General features: G+C 45.0%; 1 pseudogene; it reads left to right on the forward strand.

Moving 5' to 3' along the window:
- Window positions 1–22784, forward strand: part of LOC122555522 (NXPE family member 3-like) — a 48377-nt pseudogene extending 25593 nt beyond the window's left edge.
- Window positions 22785–24605: the final 1821 nt, after the last annotated feature.

Consider the following 24605-nt stretch of genomic DNA (forward strand, 5'->3'; position numbering starts at 1 on the left):
AACCGTCCCAAGCGGCACTCCCAAACCTCCCCACAAGGACATTGGTGACCCTCCAATTTAGGTGCAGCCATCCTTCTTGTACAGGTCCATCCTCTCTGGAAGAGATCCCATTGATCCAAATATCTGTCGTCTTCCTACACCAGCTCTGTAGCCACAGCTATATTATCTTCATATTTCTGGCTTCACTAGCACATGGCACAGGAAATAATCCTGAGATTACACCCCTGAGGTCCTGCTTTTCAACTTCCTGCCTATCTCTCAAATTCCCTTTACAAGTCTTCATCATTCTTCCTGTTTGTGTCATTAATCCCAAAATGGATCATGTTCTCTGGCTGCTCACCCTCCCCTTTCAGAATGCTTTGTGCCTGCTCAGCCACTCCTACCATCCTCGAGTCTTGTTCATGGCCACAGAAACACCTATCTGTGCTCCTGACTGTAGAGTCCCCATTACTAACATTTGCCTTTACTAGACCCACCCTGCGGTACAACAGAGCTGGTCGAGATGCCATTGATCTCGCTGCTACTGTTCCTTTCTCCTGCCAGGCTATCCAACCCCTCAGCAGTATCCAAAACAGTTTTACATGTATGAGAGAGTAGTAGCCACAGGAGACTCATGCACTGCCTGCCTGTCCTTCCTGGTGGTCACCCATCTATCCAGCTGAACGTTTGGTGTAACCACATCCCTGAAACTCCTACCTACCCAACTTATTGCCTCCTGTAGGCTCCGCAGTGAGTCCAATTGCCACCCCAATTCATGCAGTCTGAAAGGAGCTGCATATGGACACACTTCCTGCAGACATCATTGTCAGGAATATTTGACTTTTCCCTGATCTCCCACATCTAACAGGAGAAGCACGTCACTCCAATAACTGTCTTTACAACCCCTCCAGAAACAATTGCACTTCTAGTAAAACTAAACGTTTGGTTTATAGAAATAGCTGCATCTCTAGCTAAACTATTCCAGTACAGCTACAATTCTGGCATGTTTCCGATAATGTGGAAGTATGACTATGAATGTCCAGTCCACAAAAAGCAGAACAAATCTGATCCAGCCAATTATTGTCCCATATTATCAACAGTAGTATCAAGTAGCACTTAGTAAACAATGACTTATTTACTGACACTTAGTTTAGATACTGCCTGGAACACTGGAACATCACAACATTGGGTCAAATGTGGATAAGAGTGCTGAATTCCAAGGTGAGGTGTCATCATTGCCTTTGACACCAAAGTAGCACTTGACTTAGTATAACACCAATAGATCCTAAAAGAATTGATATTAAACCTACTACAACAGAAGATCATTGGGGATTTTGGTAACCATCTCGGCCCCAGGATATCACTTCCCAGCACAATGCCCTGGCATCCCCTATACCTTCAGTTGCTTCATCAATTACCTTTTGTAAGAACCCCATTTCCACAGGTTCAGGCTTTTACTGCAAATGCCAATAGTTCACAGCAACGTGAATAATGATCGACAAAATGTAATACCCCTTTACTAGATTAGATTCCCTACAGTATGGAAACAGTCCATTTGGCCTTTATTGCTCAGAGTATTGAGTACAGGAGTTGGGAGGTCATGTTGCGGCTGTACAGGACATTGGTTAGGCCACTGTTGGAATATTGCGTGCAATTCTGGTCTCCTTCCTATTGGAAAGATGTTGTGAAACTTGAAAGGGTTCAGAAAAGATTTACAAGGATGTTGCCAGGGTTGGAGAATCTGAGCTACAGGGAGAGGCTGAACAGGCTGGGGCTATTTTCCCTGGAGCATCGGAGGCTGAAGGTTGACCTTATAGAGGTTTACAAAATTATGAGGGGCATGGATAGGATAAATAGACAAAGTCAGTTCCCTGGAGTGGGGGAGTCCAGAACTAGAGGGCATAGGTTTAGGGTGAGAGGGGAAAGATATAAAAGAGACCTAAGGGGCAACGTTTTCATGCAGAGGGTGGTACGTGTATGGAATGAGCTGCCAGAGGATGTGGTGGAGGCTGGTACAATTGCAACATTTAAGTGGCATTTGGATGGTATATGAATAGGAAGGGTTTGGAGGGATATGGGCCGGGTGCTGGCAGGTGGGACTAGATTGGGTTGGGATATCTGGTCAGTATGGACTGGTTGGACCGAAGGGTCTGTTTCCATGCTGTACATCTCTATGACTCTATGACTCTAAGTCCACACTGACCCTCTGAAGAGTAATCCACCCAGACCTATTCCCCTACCCTATGTTTACCCCTGACTAATGCAGCGAACACTACAGGCAATTTAATGTGATCAATTCACCTGACCTGCACATCTTTGGATTGTAGGAAGAAAGTGGAGCACCCAGAGGCAACCCATGCAATCATGGGGAGAATGTGCAAACTCCACACAGACAGTCACCCGAGGTGGGAATCAAACCCGGGTCCCTGGCGATGTAAGGCAGCAGTGCGAACCACTGAGCCACCATACTGCCCTGAAGTACTGAGCCACAGTCAAACTCACAATGACACTGTTTGCTAAAAAGTAGTAAGAGCTCGGGTCTTACTTTTGAGGTCCTCATCTTTAACTTCTCTCCTAGTTCTTTGAATTCTTCTTTCAGGACCTCATCTTTTTTTTCACTTACATCATTGGTGCCTAGATGCACCCTGACAACTGACTGTTCACCCTCCCCTTTCAGAATGCTCTGCAGCCGATCGGTGACATCCCTGACCCGAGCACCTGGGAGGCAACATACCATCCGGGAGTCTCATTTTTGGCCACCGAACCGCCTATCTACTTCCCTTACACTAGAATCCCCGATGACTACAGCCCTACGAGTCTTTTTCCCAGCCTTTTGAATAGCAGTGCCCACTACAGTGCCATGATCCTGGCAACTGCTGTCCTCCCCTGGTGAGCCATCTCCCCCAGCAGTATCCAAAATGGTATACCTGCTTTGGAGGGAGATGTCTGCAGGGGACACCTGCACTGCCTTCTGACTCTATCTCTGCCTTTTGGTCACCCATTCACTGTCTCCCTCAGCAATTCTAACCTGTCGTGTGACCAATTCACTAACCGTGCTATCCATGACCTCCTCAGTATCACAGATACTCTGCAGCTCTAGACCCATCATGTGGTCAAACAAGAGCTGCAGCTGTACACACTTCTTGCAAGTGTATGAGTCAGGGACTTCAGCCACGTCCCTGAGCTCCCACATCAAGCAAGAGGCACATGCCACGGGTCTGAGATCCCCTGCCATTGTCAGCCTAAGCTTTAACTCAACTAACTAATACCAAACAATGCACTTAAATATATAAAAGCAAAGAAAGAAACCTTACTTTACAGAGTCCTTTTCTTCAGATTAGAGGAGGATGGGGGGGAGGGAGATACTACACGCATAGTATCTTGGTTGAGCTGCTGCTCAAATAAATACTAAGTCCTTACCTTCCCAGAAACCTCCTGGTCCCAACGTCACCAGTGCTCTTTCTCCCGCTGCTCCCGGACAGGAAAAAGTGTAATCTTGTAAATAAATTTCTGTCTGTTTTAAAATCTAGTTGGCAACCTAGCTAACTTACTCCGGGTAATGGTCACTGTACACTTACTGAAACTAATTGCAAAGTTATGGTCTGGGCTGCCTGCTTAAGAATGTTTTGAGTGGTCTGGCCTAGTCCATAACAAATTGGGGGATCTTTGCGGGATTTTAAACAGCGAGTGATAGGTGCTAGTATCTTTATTTTATGTGTTGGTTTTCTTGGGTAGACAAAGCTTGGGATAGTAATAGCTCTTTGCAATAAAGGAAAGCATACCAAACGCCTTCTTCACTCTCCTATCTACCTGCAACTCCATTTTCAAGGAGCTATGAACCTGTACTCTGTCGGACTTTGGCTCAATCTACCAACTTACTTTCTTCTATGTGTGAGCCCAGTCCTGCATGTTCTTTAAATGAAGCAATAGGAGAAGATATTCGGTCTCACACTCTTAATTTATTTTAAACAGTAAGTGGATAAAGCATTCAGAGCTCTGGGTCTAAACCTTTTTGTCCCTGACAAACTAAAGTGTGCCAGTTCAAAAAGTAAGACCTATTCCTGTCCCTGAGCCAGTCTTTTATACTATAAAAAACGTCATGCAATCACTGATGTGGGATTATCTTTTGATTGGCTGTTGATCTGACTCCATTCTCCGCCTCCTTACGTTCCCGGATGTCCGACCCCACGTGACCTTGTTTTGCCCGCAAAACGGAGAACCACGTGACCCCCTGCACGCCTCCGGCGCGTGAAACGAGAGCATCACATGACCCCCGCACGCCTCCGGCGCGTGAAACAGAGCATCACGTGACCCCTGCACGCCTCCGGCGCGTGAAACGAGAGCATCACGTGACCCCCGCACGCCTCCGGCGCGTGAAACAGAGCATCACGTGACCCTGTTTTGCAACGGAGCGGAGCACCACGTGACCTTGTTGTGCACGCGCGCAAAACGGAGCATCCCCAAAGGCTTCCGAATGCCGAGTATATTTACACTCGCAGCCAGCCATATATTTATAAGTAAGTCATATATTTACAACTCCCCCTTTTGGTCTCATGAAAATGAGACCAACAAACCAGTTATATACATCATATTCGCTCTCCGATACATAGTTTTCCCTTCTTGCCAGAGCCATGGTTTCCGTCTCCAACTGGTAGGGCGGGGGACCTTCCCTTCAATTGTGTGATGATTACCCCCTGCAGTCTGACCGCATGGGATCTCCCCTCCACCACCCTGTTAGGTCCTGTCCACCTTGGGTCCGACCACTTCCGTATGATCACCTTCAGCAGGACCCAGTCCGTGGTTGGTGTCACCTGGCTCTGTCGGTCCCCCTTTTCCAATCCAACCTGTTTGGAGAAAGCTGACACCAAAGCTGTTAGTTGATCATAATAAGGTTTGTACCTTATAGAGGCTCCTTCTTCCTCTAACATCTGTATTCCAGCTCCTGGTCCCAGGAACTGCTGCCCTGTTGTTAGCTCGTACGGGGCAAACCCTATGATGGAGTTTACTGAACTTCTAATGGACAGTAAAGCTAAGGGTAGGGCATCCACCCAGCTTAACTTTGTTTGTGCACACACTTTTCCTATTTTTCCTTTTATGGACTGATTCATTCTTTCCACTTTTCTCTATGACTGAGGATGGTACACTGTTCCAAATGCATGTTTCAGTCCTCAAGCTGCTTCAATGTCTTGCAGGTCTTTGTTCTTGAAATGTGTGCCATTATCTGACCTGACTCTCTTTGGAAACCCATGCATTGGAATGTATTGGTTTATCAAAAATTTGATCACTGTTTTTGCGTCTTCCATTTTTGCCGGTATCGCCTCTGGCCAACCAGTGTATGCATCCACTGCTACCAATAGGTACCGGTATCCGTTTACTCTCTCTATCATGTCAGTGTAGTCGATCACTATTTCCTGACCTGGCATTCTTGGAAAAGGGAATTTTCCCTCATGTGGTTTCACTGTTGGTCTCATATTGTATTCTGTACACGTTTTACATTCCCTGATATAATTTTCAATCATTGCTGGCAAGAACGGATGCCACCAATGTATCAGATACCTCTGCATCTGTGTTTTTCCACAATGTGTCAACCCATGAGCTTCCTGGAGCATGGAAGCTATCAAACCTGGGGGTAGGATTGGTCTACTGTCCGGTGACCTCCCAATCCCTTCTGACTCTGTGGCCTCTCACTCTCTCCAAACTGTCAGTTCATGAGGAGAGGCTTTCTACTGCTCTTTGATTAAAACATTTGCATCGCAGCTGGAAATGTGTTGCTGGAAAAGCGCAGCAGGTCAGGCAGCATCCAGGGAACAGGAGAATCGACGTTTCGGGCATAAGCCCTTCTTCAGGAATGACAGGAGAATCGACGGGCATAAGCCCTGAAGAAGGGCTTATGCCCGAAACGTCGATTCTCCTGTTCCCTGGATGCTGCCTGACCTGCTGCGCTTTTCCAGCAACACATTTCCAGCTCTGATCTCCAGCATCTGCAGACCTCACTTTCTCCTCAAAGACATTTGCATCGCAGGCAGGCAGCAGGTCATACACTGTTCTCTCTGTTTGCATCATTATATACTGTGCTGTATACCCTGCTGCTTTCTTTGCTGCTGAGTCTGCTTCCTGATTGCCCTTCGCTACTACTGTGTCTGCTTTATCATGTCCTCTACACTTGACCACCGCCACTTCTACAGGTTTCATTAGGGCCTCCGCTAATCTTTTCATATCTTTTTCATGTTTAATTGGGGTTTTTGCTACTGTTAAGAATCCTGCCCTGATCCATTGACTAAGTTCTACCTGTATAGCCCCTGCCACATATGCAGAGTCGGTGTAGATATTTACTCTTTTTCCCTCTGACCATTCTAATACAGCTATCATTGCCTGTAGTTCAGCCAACTGGGCTGATTCTTTGCCTGTCACTTTTCCTGTGAATACTTCCTTAAATCCCTCACTTGTCTGTCGCACCACTGCATAGGCTGCTTTAAGTCCTTCAGTTGGATGTCTGTAACAACAACCATCTGTGAACAGCACTTCTTCTGGGTCTACTAATGGAATTGCCTGTAAATCTGCCCTAACTTTGCCGTCTCTCTGTACCCTTTCCTCACACATGTGTGGCTCTCCTTCTCCCATGTTATCAGCCATGTTAATTCCTTCATGTGTAAAAATTATATGTGGTGCATTCAAGATTTTATCTAACCTGGTTTGTCGCAGTGACGTCATTGTAAAGGCTGTTGAGTTCACATAGGCCACTATACCATGTGTCGTCAGTACTATTCATGAATGGCCCATGACTATATGTGCTACCTTGTGGAGAAATTTTGCTACCCCTGCTGCATGTCTTGTACATGGCGGGTGTCTGTCCTCTACTGGGTCAAGGGTAACACTTACATACATCAGCTCCTGCCTGCCTCCCCCTTTTTTCTGAAAAAGAACACCATTTACTGTGTGTAATTTTTCAGAAATATCGAGGAAAAATGGCTCTTTGTAATCAGGGACCCCTAAATCAGCAGCTCGCGATAGGGCCTGTTTAAGAGAGATGAAACTTTCGTCTGCCTCCGTGATCCACTGCAAATGGGCCAACAAATTTCTCATGCCTTGCTCGTTTACCATGGCCCTGAGAGGGAAAGTGAGCTCCCCATATGATGCAACGAATTGTCGACTGTACCCTGCCAACCCAAGAAATGAGAGCATGTCTTTTACAGTGACTGGTTTGGTATGATGCAGGATGGAGGATCTATGAGACGGAGACACACCTGTTCCCTTAGCAGAAATAACTCTACCCAGAAAAGGCACCGTTTGTCTGCAGCATTGCAATTTAGCCCATGAAACTTTAAAACCGACACTATACAGGTGAAACAGCAACGACTTTGTGGCTTCCAAACAAGAAACATGGTCGGGTGCTGCCAAAAGAATGTCATCCACATACTGGATCAATACCACCCCCTTTGAGGGCGTCAGATCCTTCAGCTGCTGTTTCAGTACCTGATTAAACACCTCAGGTGACAAAATAAACCCTTGAGGGACCCTTATATATCGTAGTTGTTGGCCTTTGTAGGTGAATGAAAAAATGTCCCTCAGATGATCAGCTAGGGGCAAACAGAAGAACGCGTTGGCCAGATCAATGCACGAGAGCAACTTATGGTCAGGGGTCAGCACAGACATCGCAGTGTCAGGGTTTGGAACTGGAACTGTTGGAGTAGAAACGACACTATTGATCCGTCTAAGATCATGCGCCATCCTATATTTACCTGTATTCTGCTTCTCTACAGGTAAGATAGGGGTGTTCCAGGCTGACTGGGAGGGTTCTAGCACCCCTGCTGCTAACAATCCTTCAATTGTGTTGGCAATGCCGGCTTCAGCCTCTGGTTTATGTGAGTATTGTCTCTGCCAAATCAGAGTGTGGTCCATTAAATCGAATGTGATTGGTGTGACATGTTTGCAGTGACCAACGTCCGTTGAACCTGCTGACCACAAGGTATCTGGTAGAGCGTCAAGCATCGCTGCAGCCTGTGGATGGTCTGTTTTCTCTCTGCCATGAAACCTTTCAATCTGCCTATGTTCCAGCAGTACCTTGTCAGTTGTCCTGTACATAATTCTATAGGCTTCCTCTGATGGTGAATATTGTAAACCGGGTAGCTGAGTCCAAACCCAATCAGTTAGCGCCATCAAAAGTTTGGACATAGGTCCCAGATCCTTGGCCTGATATTTAGCATGCACGGCCAATGTGAGATGAGGTATAGCCCTTCAGACATCTCATACCATTCCAACTGTTCTGCAGTCAGTTCAACAACACCCGCCACACCTTCTTTCCCTATCAGAATACAACTAGAGGAAATATCCCATTGAGTCCCTTCTAAGTGCAGATAGAATGCATGCTGATAGATGTCATTATCATCTCTATCATAATACAGAGTAACATGAAGGGGATCTGCAGGAGGAGCATAGGGATGCAGCATCTGAATCCAGAGACGCCATTGGTTGTATAAAGACTCTATACTGTTGTTCTGCCTGCTCTCAGGTTCGAGTAGTCCCCAGTATATATCTGCCCACTGCCCTTCTGCCATTGGTGATGTGTCCGGTGATAGCATCATTTGGGATCCAGAGTGAATCATTGTCATAGAACAGTTGACAGAATAGCCATTTGGAAAGGTCACTACCAGCCCGTCTAGTCCGCAAAGAACCGAGACCCCACATCTCACCAGCAAGTCACGACCCATCAGATTCATAGGTCATGCAGGTGATGAAATATACCGGTGACGAAAGGTCTGTCCAGCCACTGATGTGATCTGTGGCGATGTCAAAGGCAGATTTTCTGGTTTACCCGAGAACCCTACTAACTGGACGCTGGAGGATGATATATTTGACCGAGGTATATCACAAGTGATGGTAGAAAATCTTGCACCCGTGTCAACCAAAAAAGACAGATTCTTGTCCATTACCCTCATTTGCATATAGGGATCTGCCAACCCCACATGCCCCTGGATTCTCGGGCCCCGTCAATATTCGTACCCCTGCCCTTCCGGGATAGTCTGGGGGTACTGTCCTTGCACCGGGGCTGCAGCTACATTTGGGGCTTGGTAAAGTTGAGGAACCTATTGAAAAGGAGGCTGACTTGAGCGGACATACTGTCCTCGGATCAATCCTTGGCCTCCCTTCTAGCCTCATCGAGCTGTAACTTCAGCAACTGACTTGAGCTGACTCGTTGCTCTGTTTATCTTCATCCTGTTTCGTCCTGTAACGCTTCATGTGGTGCATCAAGTGTTTCTCCCACTGTTCTGTAAGAACAACCTGGGATATCAGGATTACTCTCCATTGCCTCTTTTACCTCCTTAGGCACCCCTGCCATAACAGCATTCCTAAATAACGTGGTCTGTAGCTGACCCGACCCTGGATAGCTCCCTGCAGTATCTGTCCACGTGCCCTTACACATAGCCAAAAAGGCAGGCATATCCTCACCCTCCTTCATTGTGAAGGTGAGTGAGTGCATCGCTCCCGGTGGAATCGGAAATCTATCCCTCATTGCCCTTCCCACACAGGTGGCATGCTGCACAAACGGGTCTGAATTAGGTAGTAAGGTGGTCCCCGCAGACGCTTCAATCTGCTGTATTTCCCACATATTCAATTGCTTGCCCAACAATGCTCTCCAATCACCCATAGCTAACTTGAGCCCTAGTGTATATTGGCAAACTTTAGTCATCCAAGGCCCACCTCCCTCCATGGATGGGGGCATTTTATCCAGGATGCAGTTCATGTCAGTAAATGTGAAGGACTGGTAAACATCCCCCAAATAAGAGCCTCTGTAAATTAATGGCATTTGGTGGTGCTGATACTATATGGGTTGTCGTAATTTGTCTCTGTGATGCAGGTTGTAACTTGGTTCAGGTAGGGGCTTCATTGGAGGGCCATGTTCAGTATGCATTGTGAGTGAGCCTTTCAAAGTGACGGGGTAGGTGTGTGGGTCATCGTCGGTCAGGGATTCTTCGTCCTCAATATCTGTACTATTTTCAGACTCCACCCCCCCCCCCCCCCCATCCAATTTGTCTCTATCTCATTCTTCCCTCAAATCTCTCCTTCTGTCTGAGAATCCATCATCTAGTAAATGACCTGAACTACGTAATCTTCCCCTCCTTTCGCCCTCAACACTATATGGTGTCGAGTGAGCATCTGGCTCTTCCAATAATGAATGTCTCCCTATTTCGGCTGTTCTTTGTTTCTGCTGTGTGTCATTATCACCCTGCTTGCCTCCTCCGCTTCTTTAACTCTCTGTCAGCTTCTAGTGTTAGTTTTTCTACCTTTCTGATGCTTTCTTCTACTGCTTCCGCCAGTCTCTCTTTTACTGCTTCATACTCTCTCGTTCCTACTTCTTGCACATCTAACACCCCTTCTTGAACATACATAAGTGGCATTTGTGTTACAGGATATGGGGGCAGTGATTGTGCCCCAGGCAATTTAGGATATAATGGCGCGGTTGGTCCTGCCTTTTCTGTCTCCTTTGCAAGTTCTGTTTTAGAGGTACCACCTACTCTCTTTTGTAATGTTTCTACTGCCATACAGGCTAACGGCATGTTGTGCAGATAAATCCTCCTCTCCTCTTTCTCCTCGCCTTCTTTTGTCCACTTTCTTCTAACTAATATTGACCCTTTCTTTCCCTTCATGTGCTCTTCAACTTCTAATTTAGCTTGCTCTTCTGCTTTTCCTAAAAACAGTGACAATTTCTCCCTCTCCTCATCTTTAGGGACTTTGCCCTGTTGTTGTAATTCATCCCAAATCTTATCATATTTCTCCATCATTGTTTTTTGTTTGTCCTTTGCAAGTCCACTAACTAACTGACTTCTAGCTTTACCCCACTGCTGTTTTACGGGCAACATTAAGTCAAAAGAACATCCTCCGTATTCCTCACACTCTTTATCAAATTCCCCTTCCATTTTACGTATCTTTGTTTTAATCCTCCCGTTTAGTAGTCAATTGGTTTGGATATAATATAGCCGAGCAACTAACCCAATCAGAGACAAATCCGGTGGCCAGTCAGTTTGTATGGAGTACACCCGAACAACTGACCCTTTCAGCGAGACTTATCAGCAGTGTCATTGTTATCACCGTTAGGTTTCCACTGCCAACTCTCTCTCGCTGAGACACCACCGTCCCTGTCTTCAAGACACTACTGGCTTTTCTGCCACCCTCCGCACATTCCCCAATATAATTTTAAAACATACAACACAATCATACACCACAATTTGTGAGCGTTGCTTTTATTAGATCCTGTTCAATGGACTTTAAACCTTCTCACATTTACCTACTTTGTTGCTTTTAGGGGGACTCTAACCCCACGGGACTTTAAACCCGTACGTACTAAACTTTGTTGCTTTTATGGGAACTCTAACCCCAAGGGACTTTAAACCTGTACGTACTAAACTTTGTTGCTTTTATGGGAACTCTAACCCCAAGGGACTTTAAACCTGTACGTACTATATCAATACTTTATCCACTTACTATTACTAGGACACTTTCAGTATAATGACAACAATCAATTTAGTATTTCCAATTGCAGAACTTCGATATAAACAGGCGTCTGCTCACCTTTTTTTTTTATGCGGCGCCGCTTGTTATTGTCATCAGACGTCAGTTGTCCATTGTTTCTATTTTTCTCTCTTTTCCGTCACTTCTCCGTCTTCATCACGTTGGGGTCACTAATTTGTCGGACTTTGGCTCAATCTACCAACTTACTTTCTTCTATGTGTGAGCCCAGTCCTGCATGTTCTTTAAATGAAGCAATAGGAGAAGATATTCGGTCTCACACTCTTAATTTATTTTAAACAGTAAGTGGATAAAGCATTCAGAGCTCTGGGTCTAAACCTTTTTGTCCCTGACAAACTACAAAGTGTGTCAGTTCAAAAAGTAAGACCTATTCCTGTCCCTGAGCTAGTCCTTTATACTATAAAAAACGTCATGCAATCACTGATGTGGGATTATCTTCTGATTGGCTGTTGATCTGACTCCATTCTCCGCCTCCTTACGTTCCCGGATGTCCGACCCCAGGTGACCCTGTTTTGCCCGCGAAACGGAGAACCACGTGACCCCCGCACGCCTCCGGCATGTGAAACAGAGCATCACGTGACCCTGTTTTGCAACAGAGCGGAGCACCACGTGACCTTGTTCTGCGCGCGCGCATAATGGAGCAGCCCCAAAGGCTTCCGAATGCCGAGCATATTTACACTCGCAGCCAGGCCATATATTTATAAGTAAGTCATATGTTTACAACTCCAAGGTCTCTTTTTTCAGCAGCACTCCCTGGGATCTTTCCATTAAGTCAATAAGTCCTGCTAAGATTTGCTTTCCCAAAATGCAGCATCTCGCATTTATCTGAATTAAATTCCATCTGTCACTTCTCAGCCCATTGGCCCATCTGATCAAGATCCTATTGTAATCTGAGGTAACCTTCTTCACTGTCTACTACACCTCCAATTTTGGTGTAATCTGCAAACTTATTAACTGTATCTCTTATGCTTGCATCCAAATCATTTATGTAAATGACAAAAAGTAGAGGACCCAGCACCGATCCTTGTGGCACTCCACTGGTCACAGGCCTCCAGTCTGAAAAACAACCCTCCACCGCCACCCTCTGTCTTCTATCTTTGAGCCAGTTCTGTATCCAAATGGCTACTTCTCCCTGTATTGCATGAGATCTAACCTTGCTAACCAGTCTCCCAAGGGGAACCTTGTCAAACGCCTCACTGAAGTCCATATAGATCACATATACTGCTCTGCCCTCATCAAACCGCTTTGTTACTTTTCCAAAAAATTCAATCAAGTTTGTGAGACATGATTTTTCATGCACAAAGCCATATTGACTGTCCCTAATCAGTTCTTGCCTTTCCAAATACATGTACATCCTGTCCCTCAGGATTCTCTCCAACAGCTTGCCCACCATTGCCATCAGGCTCACTGGTCTATAGTTCCCTGGCTTGTCCTTACCACCCTTCTTAAACAGTACAGAAATGAAATAGTTTCAGTTACGATTAAAAGCAGAAGAGAAAACTGACACTTAAAAAGGAAAGTCAGCTTAAAAGGCTGAAGACAAAAGCTGAGGATAGGCTTAGTGAGGAAGAGAGTGAGGATGACCAAGCCCCTAGTCATCAGAAGCCCAGTGAGAAACTGTTTAAGTATGTTCAAGCATTGCCTCAATTTGGTAAGAAGGATGTAGAAGAAAAGGTGGCTAAACAACTGCAGTGGCCCAGAAGCAATATGGGTTTTGTTGATTCAAATGAATCTTGTAGGTAGGGCTGGTGAGGTAATCACATCCCTATCAGAGGAGGTATCTTGGGTATATGAGGAGGTGAAAAAAGCCATTTTAAGTGCATATGAGCTTGTACCAGAAGCCTACATACAACGTTTCAGGAATCTAAGGAGAGACCCTGGTTAAACCTAAGCTGAGTTTGAAAGGATCAAACAGAGTAATTTCGAGAGATGGATAAGAGCTTTAAAATTGAGGAAACCGAAGATGCCCTTAGGGAGGTAATTATTTTAGAGGAATTCAAAGATTCACTGCCTGAAGTAGTGCGAACTCGTGGAATAGTAGAGAATAAAACAGCAAGGTTAGCAGCTGAAGTGGCTGGGCCATAAAACTCGTTTTGGCTTCCATAATCAATTTGACCACGTGGTATAGAAATTGGGGCAATGAGAAATCCTCATGTAGAAATGGAAAAGTCGATCTCAGTGAAGATATACAGATGACTTACCATAGGGTAAAAAAGAAACCCTTGAGGGGGACAAAGAAGTCAAAAGGCTCCGGTGATTTCATTGTAATAAAGTGGGCCACACAAAATCAAAGTGTTGGTGGGCTAGGAGAAAGCCAGAAACAGGAAAACCGGACAAGCCTGGAAGTTTTGTTAGACTAGTAACAAAAAGCACAAGGGAAGTGAGACAATTGCCTCAGAGTGCACAAGATGATCAGAAGTTGATTAAGTAGCAAGTGCCAGATCAGCTTAAAAATATACACGCAAGGGTAAAGTTTATTCACATGGGCCAGGAGTAGTAGTAAGGAGGTTACAATATTAAGGGACACAGGATCCTCTCAGTCTGTAATGCTGAAAAATGAGGAGATATGTACTCCTGAAGGACTATTGCCAGAAAATGGACTGCTGACAAGAATTCATGGTGAGACAAAAAGTGCTCAGATATGTAAAGTGGGTTAGAGAATCCAGAGAAGAGTGGAGAATCTGTGGTAGGAGTACTGGATAAACTCTCAGCTCCAGGAATACAGTTTGCCCTTGCAAATGATATAGCTGATTCACCAGTAGGCATTTTGCCTACTCTAGTTGAAAAGCCAATTATGTGATCCCAAGATCACAGAGGCACAAGCTGAAGCAGGAGAGATCAGAAGGCACAGATAAGGAAGCTTACATAGTTTTATCAGAATTTTTTTTGATCAGATAAATGGAACAGAGAAGGAGCAAATAGATAAGCATGTCAGTATCTTTAGCTCTGCTAAGCTGATTGAATTACAGCAGAAAGATAAAGAGTTAAACCAGTTATATCAAAAGGCATTTACAGAGAAGGAAAGTGAATGCATTCCTGTATGTTATTACATAACAACTGATGTCTTAATGAGGAAATGGAGACCCTCACATATTCAAGCAGATGAGAAATGGGCAGAGATTCATCAAATTGTTTCCCCAGTAGGGTTTAGAAAGGAGGTGCTACGAGTGGCACATAAGCTACCACTTGAAGGTCATTTTGTGATGAGGAAAACACAGGCTAAAATGCAAAAAACGTTTCACTGGTCTGGTCTACACAAAGATGTTGTTGAATTTTGCCAGACATTTTGTACATGTCAGCGAATTGGAAAACCACAAGCAGTAATAAAACCTGCACCTTTAATACCTATTCCAGAATTTGAGGTACCTTTCACAAGAGTATTGATTTATTGTGTAGATCCCCTATCTCAAACAAAACGTGGGAATAAGTATTTATTAACTATAATGGACATGTTGACTAGATTTCTAGAGGCAATCCCATTACGCAACATCACAGCTAAAAGGGTTGTAGAAGAACTACCATTTTTTACTCGATACGGAGAACCAGTAGAGATCCAGTCAGATCAAGGATCAAACAATAGACAATGGGTGCAGGAGTAGGCCATTCTGCCCTTCAAACCTGCACCACCATTCATTATGATCATGGCTGATCATCCTCAATCAGTATCCTGTTCCTGCCTTATCTCCATAACCCTTGATTCCACTATCCTTGAGAGCTCTATTCAACTCTTTCTTAAATGAATCCATGGACTGGGCCTCCACTGCCTTCCGGGGCAGAGCATTCCACACACACACCACTCTCTGGGTGAAGAAGTTTCTCCTCATCTCTGTCCTAAATGGCCTACCCTTTATATATAAGCTGTGTCCTCTGGTTCGAGACTCACCCATCAGTGGAAACATGTTTCCTGCCTCCACAGTGTCCAATCCTTTAATAATCTTATACGTCTCAATCAGATCCCCTCTCAGTCTTCTAAACTCAAGGGTATGCAAACCCAGTCTCTCCAATCTTTCAACATAAGATGGTCCCGCCATTCCAGGAATTGACCTCGTGAACCTACACTGCACTCCCTCAATAGCCAGAATGTCTTTCCTCAAATTTGGAGACCAGAACTGCACACAATATTCCAGGTGTGGTCTCACCAGGACCCTGTACAGTTGCAGAAGAACATCTTTGCTTCTATACTCAATCCCTCTTGTTATGAAGGCCAGCATGCTATTAGTTTTCTTCACTACCTGCTGTACCTGCATGCTTGCCTTCATTGACTGGTGTACAAGAACACCCAGATCTCTTTGTACTGCCCCTTTACCTAACTTGACTCCATTTAGATAGTAATCTGCCTTCCTGTTCTTGCCACCAAAGTGGATAACCATATATTAATCCACATTAAACTGCATCTGCCATGCATCTGTCCACTCACCTAACCTGTCCAGATCACCCTGTAATCTCCTAACATCCTCCTCACATTTCACCCTGCCACCCAGCTTTGTATCATCAGCAAATTTGCTAATGTTACTATTAATACCATCTTTTATATCATTACTATATATTGTAAAAAGCTGCAGTCCCAGCACTGATCCCTGCGGTACCCCACTGGTCACCGCCTGCCATTCCGAAAGGGAGTCGTTTATCACTACTCTTTGTTTCCTGTCAGCCAACCAATTTACAATTCAAGTCAGTACTTTGCTCCCAATACCATGCGCCCTAAGTTTGCTCACTAACCTCCTATGTGGGACTTTATCAAAGGCTTTCTGAAAGTCCAGGTACACTACATCCACTCGATCTCCCTTATTCATCTTCAGAGTTACATTCTCAAAAAAATTCTAGAAGATTAGTCAAGCATGATTTCCCCTTCATAAATCCATGCTGACTCTGACCTATCCTGTTACTACTATCCAGATGTGTCGTAATTTCATCCTTTATAATAGACTCCAGCATCTTTCCCACCACTGAGGTCAGACTAACTGGTCTATAATTTCCTGCTTTCTCTCTCTTACCTTTCTTCAAAAGTGGTATAACATTAGCCACTCTCCAATCCGCAGGAACTGATCCCGAATCAATCGAACTCTGGAAAATAATCACCAACGCATCCACGATTTCTCGAGCCACCTCCTTCAGTACCCTGCGATATAGACCATCAGGCCCCGGGGACTTATCAGCCTTCAGACCTAACAGTCTCTCCAACACCAATTCCTGGCAAATATAAATTCCCTACAGTTCAGGTCCTTCAGCCACTGTTACCTCTGGGAGATTGCTTGTGTCTTCCCCAGTGAACACAGATCTGAAGTACCAATTCTACTCTTCTGCCATTTCTTTGTTCCTTGTAATATATTTTGAAACTTTATTGCTGGAACAGCACAGCAGGTCAGGCAGCATCCAGGGAACAGGAGATTCGACGTTTCGGGCACAGGCCCTTCTTCAGGAATGAGCAGAGAGTGTTCAGCAGGAGAAGATAAAAGGTAGGGAGGAGGGACTTGGAGGAGGGGAGTTGGAAATGTGATAGGTGGAAAGAGGTCAAGGTGAGGGTGATAGGTCGGAGTAGGATGGAGGCGGAGAGGTCAAGAAGAAGACTGCAGGTCAGGAAGGCGGTGCCGGGCTGGAAGGATCCGGCTGAGACAAGGTGGGGGGAGGGGGGATGAAGAAACTGGTGAAGTCCAAGTTCATCCCCTGCGGTTGGAGGGTTCCCAGTCGGAAGATAAGACGCTCCTCCTCCGACCGTCGGGTTGTTGTGGTTTGGCGGTGGATGAGTCCAATGACCTGCATATCCTCGGTGGAGTGGGAGGGGGAGTTGAAATGCTGTGCCACAGGTTGGTTGGGTTGGTTCGTCCGGGTGGCCCAGAGGTGCTCTCTGAATCGCTCCGCAAGTAGGCGGCCTGTCTCCCCAATATAGAGGAGGCCACACCGGCTGCAGCGGATGCAGTAGATGATGTGGGTGGAGGTGCAGGTGAATCTGTGGCGGATATGGAAGTTTCCCTTGGGGCCTTGGAGAGAAGTGAGGGGGGAGGTGTGGGCGCACGTGTTGCACCTCCTGCGGTTGCAAGGGAAGGTGCCGGGAGTGGTGGTTGGGTCGGTGGGGGGTGTGGATCTGACAAGGGAGTCGCGGAGGGAGTGGTCTCTACGGAAAGCTGATAGGGGAGGGGAGGGAAATATATCCTTGGTGCTGGGGTCTGTTTGGAGGTGGCGGAAGTGACGGCGGATGATGCGCTGTACATGGAGATTGGTGGGGTGGTAGGTGAGGACCAGTGGGGTTCTGTCCTGGTGGCGGTTGGAGGGGCGGGGCTCAAGGGCGGAGGAGCGGGAAGTGGAGGAGATGCGGTGGAGGGCACCGTCGACCACGTCGGGGGGGAAATTGCGGTCCTTGAAGAAGGAGGCCATCTGTGTTGTACGTATTTTGAACTGGTCCTCCTGGGAGCAGATGCGGCGGAGACGAAGGAATTGGGAAAAATGCTCCAGCCACATTTCAGAGACTGACTAATTACGTCATTGCTGGATTACCCAATTGTGTAGTGTATATTGATGACCTGGTGACTTTTAGGCACTCATGGAAGGAATATTTACATCATTTATCAGACTTGCTCAATCGACTTTGGAAGACAGGCTTGGTGGTAAGCCTAACTAAAAGTGAATTTGCCAAAGCCCAAGTCACCTTCCTGGGCCATGTTATTGGACATGGACAAATGGCCCCATGGGATGTGAAAATGAAAGTAATTGGGGAATTTCCCACACCATCGATAAAAGATGCAGAACTACAGTTCTTAGGATTGAATGTATTTTACCGAAGGTTTGTGCCAAACTATAGCAGTGTGGCTGCTCCACTCACCAAATTGTTATAAAAGAGCAAGGAGTTTCAGTGGACAACAATCTGTCAAAAGGCATTTGACAGTCTAAACACTGTGTTAACCACTGTCCCAGTATTAGCCACACCGGATTACACAAGCCTTTTCAAGGTGGTTGTGGGTGTCGGTGCGGTGCTCCTGCAAGAAGATGATGAAGGGATAGAAAGACCCATTGGGTATTTTTCTAGGAAGTTGAACATTCATCAACAGAAATATTCAACGTTGGAGAAACAGACTTTAAGCTTGGTGTTGGCATTACAGCATTTCAGTGTTTATATTACCAGCAATGCATCTGAGACAATTGTATGGACTGATCACAACCCATTGACATTGGTGGAAAAATTTAAGTACAAAAATGCCAGACTGTATAGATGGAGCTTGTTGTTGCAGCCATTTAATTTGACAATTGTGCATGTGGCAGGTCATGAAAACGTGATTATCGATACATTATCGAGACTCGAATGAGATTTGCCTTTGGTGGTGGGTGTACCACGGCCTGAATTTGCATGCTGTTGTACATGTTTCCATATTTCTCGTTAGTATAGTGTATATGTATGTTTAGACAACTAACCAGGGTTTGAAGAATTAAAAATGAAGCCATCTTTTGGTATTGATCATTCATTTTTGGTCAAGAGGGGAGGTGTCATAAAGCTAGTCCCTTTTTTCCTAAAAGCTATTGCTAGGCTCAAGGATACTCCGTCCTTGATATTTCTTAGAAGGGTAATAAACCAGGCCAGTCTCTGATCAGTCTGGTTTGGCACAAAGATGAAAAGGATTTTGAGAGGCCTTTTGTTTACATGTAAACAGCTGAGACTTCAGGCCAAAGTGGTCATGTTTTAAAAGTGACCTGTATAGGGGAGTGGTCAGCTCTCTATCTGAGCAGAGAAAGTGAGGGCTGCAGATGCTGGAGATCAGAGCTGAAAATGTGTTGCTGGAAAAGCGCAGCAGGTCATGCAGCATTCAAGGAACAGGAGAATCGACGTTTCGGGCATAAGCCCTTCTTCAGGAATGAGGAAAGTGTGTCCAGCAGGCTAAGATAAAAGGTAGGGAGGAGGGACTTGGGGGAAGGGTTTTGGAAATGCGATAGATGGAGGGAGGTCAAGGTGAGGGTGATAGGCCGGAGTGGGGTGGGGGCGGAGAGGTCAGGAAGATGATTGCAGATTAGGAAGGCAGTGCTGAGTTCTAGGGATTTGACTGAGACAAGGTGGGGGGAGGGGAAGTGAGGAAACTGGAGAAATCTGAGTTCATCCCTTGTGGTTGGAGGGTTCCCAGGCAGAAGATGAGGCGCTCTTCCTCCAACCGTCGTGTTGCCATGGTCTGGCGATGGAGGAGTCCTTTAGTTCAGTCCTGAAGTGGTTGGGAGTTCAACTGTGAGCTGTGTGGAAACTTTCTCTCTCTCTTTCTGACCTTCAACTTCAACCTTTAAGCATGTGTTCCATGTATACTGGTTTTTAAAGGGAGTTTGGTTATTGGGACTGTTGTGTATATTCGGAACAGCATAATTAAGTCTCGTTTGGATAGACTGAGTTCTGTAGGGGTTCTTTATTCTGTTCTTTGTGTTTCATTGTGTAATTTTGTGAACAAATTGTTGTCTGTTTTAAAATCTAGTAGTCAACTTACCTATCTTACTCCAGGTAATTTTCATTGTACACTTGCCGAAACAAATTGCGAAGTTATGGTCTGGCTGCCTACTTAAGAATGTTTTGAGTGGTCTGGCCTAGTCCATCACACTACAAACACAGAGAGCGCTGAAGAAAGCCAAGGAACAGCAGCATCTGTGTAAAGAAACACAGTTAACATTTTGAGTCTGGGATGACTCTACTTCTGAAGAAAGAAATTATGTTGTTTTGGAACTGCAGTGTGATACTTGCAGAAATATAGATTTTTTTGTTCAATATGATCTCCCAGTGTAGGTAGAAATTTCCTCTGTGCGATTAGTAACTGATTAACTTAGTTGACTCTGAATAAGTTCTGATTTAATGTCCCCAAATTAACAATGAAGGTCTCCCAGATGCTCTAACCTCTGTGAATCTGTAGTTAGTTTGTAATTTCTATTCAATCCCTCAGAATTGAATTGAATTGAATCTGAATCGAATTGAATTTATTGTTACGTGTACCGAGGCCCAGTGAAAAACTTTGCCTTGCCAGCAATACAGGCAGATCACAGAGTTACGTAACATAGATAGTAAATAATAGGTAAACAGCAGCAAAAACAAAAACACAGGTACAGGTGGATGTTAAGAGTTTGTGAGTCCATTCAGTATTCTAACAACAACAGGGTAGAAACTGTTACGAAATCGGCTAGTGTGTATGTTTTCCCCGATGGTAAAGGTTGCAGAAAAACATTGCCAGGATGGGATGGATCTTTAAGAATGTTGGCGGCCTTCCTTGACAGTGGGCCTGGTAGATGGATTCTATAGATGGGAGGTTGGCCTTTGTTATTGTCCGGGCTGAGTTCACCACTCTCTGTAACCATCTCCGATCTTGAATGGTACAGTTGCCATACCAGGTAGTGATACATTCAGACAGAATGCTCTTGATGATGCACTTATAAAAATTAGTAAGGGTGTTCGCTGCCATGCCAAATTTCCTCAGCTGCCTGAGGAAGAAGAGACGTTGTTGGGACTTTGTAACCAGTACGTCCACATGAAGAGTCCAAGAAATCTTGTTGTGGATGACCACTCCCAGGAGCTTGACACTCTCCACTCATTCCACCTCTGTGCTGTAGTAGGGTATGAGTAACATCCTGCCGAAAGTCAATAATGAGTCTCTTGGTTTTGATGGCATTGAGAGCTAGGTTGTTCTCAGTGCATCATTTTTCCAGGTCTTCCACCTCCCATCTGTAGTCTGTTTCATCACCATCTGAGATTTGACCGCCTTTGGTGGTGCCAACAGCGAACTTGTAAATGGAATTAGTCACATCATTTGGCGACGCAGTCATGAGTATACAGTGAGCACAGTAGGGGGCTGAGTATGCACCCATGGGGGGTTCCAGTGTTGAGTGTTAGGGACGATGAAATATTGTCCTCAGTCTTCACTGATTGTGGCCTGGGGGTCAGGAAACCGAGGATCCAGTTGCAGAGAGTGGGGCTTAGTCCGAGATCAGAAAGTTTAGCAATAGGTCTTGAGGGGATAATAGTGTTAAAGGCTGAACTACAGTCAATGAGCAGGATTCTTACGTAGCTGTTCTTGGTGTCAAGATGTTCGGTGGAGGAGTGAAGGACAAATGATATGACATCTGACGTGGATCTGTTGGTCCAATAGGCAAATTGGAGTGGGTCAAGAGTAGTGGTGAGGCTGGAGTTGATTAATGTCATGACCAACCTTTCAAACACTTCATAACCACCAAAGTTAGATCCACTGGGCAGTAGTCATTGAGACATGCTGCATGAGCCTTGTTAGGCACAGGGATGATATTGGCCCTCTTGGAACAGGCAGGGGCAGTGGCCTGCTGCAGGGAGAGGTTGCAGATGTCCAGGAAGACCTCTGCCAGTTGATCTGCGCATGCACTGAGTGCACGGCCTGGTACTCTGTCTGGTCCCATCGCTTTCCTTGGATTCACATGAAGGAAAATTGATCTGACCTCTGGTGCAGTGACTGTTGGGATAGGCTCGCCAGGATTAGTTGGAATAGGTGGTACCTCTGCACCGAAATTCAGCTCAAAGAGAGAATAAAGAACTATTTCTTTACCAGGAAGATGAAAAAATCTGACACTGTTAACTTGTTACTATGAAGTTGTCAGAACACTGAAACAGGTCAGCAGTCTGGCTGTCTCTTCAATGCAGAATGGCACATGAGTTTAAGGGGAGCAAATGTAAATTGTCATACAATAGCTGAAATCAGTAGGGGGCAATGTTGTGGGTTAGAATGTAATGCAATTCTACTTTCTGTGTTTTAGGTCTCAAAATATTGGATCTTGGTAATCCTATCAAGATTGGTCCTCATCTTGCAGTGAATGTGGAGAACAACATTGTGGTAGAATTTCTCCCTCATGGTCTTCCCATCCAATTCCCCACCTTTCCAAGACACCTGCGTTATGTTTCAAATGTACTGGATGAAATTAGAGGAGGAGAAAACACAGTTATAGCCATTACCTTAGTGGCCCATTTCACTCCTTTTCCTGTTGAAGTCTATATTCAAAGAATACAGAATGTCAGGCGGTCAAGTCTCCAGTTACTCGACAGGAGTCCGGATACACTGGTTGTAGTAAAGACGGCCAATGTCCGGGAAAACCCTCCACAGCTCGTTACCTATTACAGTGACTGGTATGCTTATCAGATTGATTTAGTGATGAGGAAGATGTTCACAGGCATCAACGTGGTATTTGTTGATGCCTGGGAGATGACCATAGCACATTACCTTCCTCACAATATACATCCCAGCAGAATTATTATAAAGAATGAAATAGACATGTTTCTTTCATATGTGTGCCCTTCTGTAAAATGATGAAATTTCGATGAAATCAGTTCTAAACAGGGTTTTTTTTTTATAATCATATGATTCAAAGTTTAAATAACACTTTCATTACCTTTGGGCTCTGTATTGCCACTGCTACTGGATATCACTATCTGACACTTGTCTAACAAATCTGGCCTGAAATGAATACCTGTGCACTTCACTCAAACTGATCAAACAAACACACATACCTTCTTACTCACACATACCCTCTCACATACGCACACACACAACTGTCACACACATTATCCTCTTGCACACAGACATACCCTCTCATATACACACACATAAACACAGCTACACATTTACACATGCTCTCTCTCACACAGACATACTATCTCTTTCACCCACACTCACACACATATACATCCTGTCTCACGCAAACACTCTTATATGCCCTCTCTCACATAACCACATATTCTCACACATACACAAAAACTCATGCGTGCTCTCTCTCAGACACAGACTCTCTTTTGTACACATAAAGACACCCATCCTCTCCCATGTACACACATCCTCTCACACATACACAGACACTTACACACATTCTCTCATGCACATTTTTGCATCCACACACACCTCCTAGGATGCACACACACTGTCTGTCTCTCTCTCTCACACACGCATAAACATATTATCTCACATACACATATACACATCCCTCACATCCACACATACACATCCTGTTGCACACACACATCTTGCACGCGCACACAAACCCTTTCTCACACACACACTCTGTCACACTCTCACACATACACAAAACATTCTCTCAAACACATAAATAGGCACACACGCTTGCATTGTTTCTCACACACACACTCTCACACACAAAAACTCTCTCAAACATGCATCCTCGCGAACAAACTCAAACAAAACACACACATACTCTCTCTCACATACATGCCCTCTCATACACTCACACATGGTCTCTCACATACACACAAATATCACGCAAACACACACACTCTCTCACACAGACCTTCTCACACACACATCCTCTTGCAAACCCCAGCAAATGCACATGTGCATTCTCTCACATACACACTAAAGTGATTTGAATGAGTTCAGGTGGATAGGAGAGAGCTGGATCAGTGTCAAGGACTCTCCACGTATAAATAAAGTGCAACTTGGTGACAGGATACTGTCCTCTGTGGAGTTCTTTCAGTGATGATGAGAGAGAAAAATGCAGTCTTGAAGAAATTCGCTCGCGACAGTCACCTTTGAGTCAAAATAAGCGTTTCTGGCATCATGCTGCTATTTGGGAAGCTGGATTCATTTCATTCTGCCATCAAAAACTGGGACTGGAATGTGAAAAGAATGTGTCATTTTTTTCAGACAAATGACATTGGGGCAGATGAAAAGAAATGACTAATTCTCCTGACAGCTTGTGAACCTGCAGCTTTTTCAATTATTAGGAACCTGACTTTCCTTGAGGCACTAGATATTAAAACCTTTCAAGAGTTGATGGATTTAGCTAAGGCATATTACGACCCCAAGACTCCTGTAATTCTGAGATGCTATCAGTTTTAATTTTTTTTCTTTTTTTTAAAGAGTCACTCCCCTAAACTGAGGAGGGGTCTCTTAATCTCCTGTTTATTTTTCCAGAGTCAGTGGCCTAAACTGAGGAGACTCTAAATCTTCTGGTTATACTTTTTCTTTATTTTTCTTTTATTTTCCCCTTTACCCACACACTACCGTCTAACTACAGGAGTGCTGATATTTTCCCTAGCACCCATGTTGCGTGTGTGTGCAGGTGTGAGACACAGTGCACGACAACAGGTGTACAAATCTTGATTCAATTTCCACCAC

This window comes from Chiloscyllium plagiosum, unplaced genomic scaffold, assembly GCF_037043375.1.
Source record: "Chiloscyllium plagiosum isolate Xiang-an unplaced genomic scaffold, Cpla_swu_hap1 HiC_scaffold_12, whole genome shotgun sequence".
Taxonomy (NCBI): domain Eukaryota; kingdom Metazoa; phylum Chordata; class Chondrichthyes; order Orectolobiformes; family Hemiscylliidae; genus Chiloscyllium; species Chiloscyllium plagiosum.